Source organism: Rhinoderma darwinii, chromosome 3, assembly GCF_050947455.1.
Source record: "Rhinoderma darwinii isolate aRhiDar2 chromosome 3, aRhiDar2.hap1, whole genome shotgun sequence".
Lineage (NCBI taxonomy): Eukaryota > Metazoa > Chordata > Amphibia > Anura > Rhinodermatidae > Rhinoderma > Rhinoderma darwinii.
Window position 1 is genome coordinate 358,446,364 of NC_134689.1, and position 1,423 is coordinate 358,447,786.

Consider the following 1,423-nt stretch of genomic DNA (forward strand, 5'->3'; position numbering starts at 1 on the left):
CTTCACCGAATGACCCTTCTTGCTGCATCTCCTGCAGATCTGCGGCATGTCCGGGTAGTAGATGAGGCCGTAGGAGTTGCCCAGCGAGAATGACTGGGGCAGGTGCTGGAGGCCGTCTTCCGCGCTCGAATCCTTGTTCAGTCGGACGATTACCGACCACTTGCCAGTCCAGAAGCCGAGTCCGTTCAGGATGTGGGTGGGTTCCCTCACCACTGTGCAGAACCGCTTCAGGAGCGTGGTGATGTCTTTGCCGGGGGTGTGTGGGTTCCGCATTGAGACCGTCACCCGCCTTTCCTCTCTTTGGACAGGGCAGTTGCCCACAAAGCGAGAGAAAGGGGATTCAGGCCTCGCCGCTTTCACCATCTCCCAGTACCTTCTGCAGATGTTGATCGAAGCGAAGGTCACGAAGAACATCCCGGTCATGAAGGCCTGGATGCTGATGGTCTCCGGCTTAGCGAAGCCCTGGTCCAGGAGCATCTTCTGGCAGAACACTTCTTCCGTCATGTCCGGCACTCTCCCGTCCACCTCCTTCAGCTTCAGGGCCACCGTCTGCTTCATCCAGGGCTCCAGGGTTGGAGCAGCCTGGTTCGGCTTCCTGGTGGCCTGTTGGCTTGAGGAGGCTTCAGGAGGAGATGTCCTGGCCTGGGCCGGCTCACCTGGTCCATCAGCCTTCTCCTTCTGGGTGGCAGGGTTGCTGGTTGAGGCCATGGCTTCTTCCAGTTGTTCCTGTCGCTTGGGGAGGATCTTCGATAGCTCTTTCCCGAAGGGGGCGGAGCTATGCAAATCTTCTCCTTGCTGGCCGAGGTTCTTCCACGAAATTTCTTCCGCAGCGGTTCCTCGTCGAGCTTCTTCTGCGGCCGAGCTTCTCCGAAGGTCTCTGTCGCAGTTCTCCTTCTTCTTCCCGGCAGCGATCTCCCGGAGCTTCTTCCCCGATGGCGGCTTCTCCCTTCTGGATCGTCGTCTTCGCTGGTTCTTCTCCGCAGTTCGTCGCCGGCTTCGTCTGGAACGCTCTTGGATCGCTAAGCTAGTGTTTATAGCCCCCAGTGGTTCTCCGAGCTATCTATCCTTACAAGGACTGATAAGAACAGATACTACACTTGATCTTAGCCAAAAGGCCGAGAAGCGATATAAACTCATAGGTTGATTGGTGCCTATTGAATTGACTGTAGAGTGCGTGTGATTTTGACATTTTTTTAACGAGTAGTTTGAAATCATCTCTTATTTTTTTGCAGGAATTAATACATTGTAGGTATGAAAAATTTAATTTTTATGGTTTTTTTCACAAATGAGTTTTGTATAGGACAAACGTTTCATCTACAGTACAAGAAACGAAGTAAATGCACCCTGACAATTTTGTTATCTCTATCTTTAAACACACACGACACCTATTTTGGAGTCTCCTTTTTTTCTCAGTATGGTGTAT

At 52.1% G+C, this 1,423-nt stretch overlaps 1 pseudogene; it reads right to left on the reverse strand.

Annotated features, from left to right (window-relative positions):
• Nucleotides 1–1,025: 1,025 nt before the first annotated feature.
• Nucleotides 1,026–1,127, reverse strand: LOC142751144 (U2 spliceosomal RNA; annotated as a pseudogene).
• Between the last annotated feature and the right edge of the window lie 296 nt (nucleotides 1,128–1,423).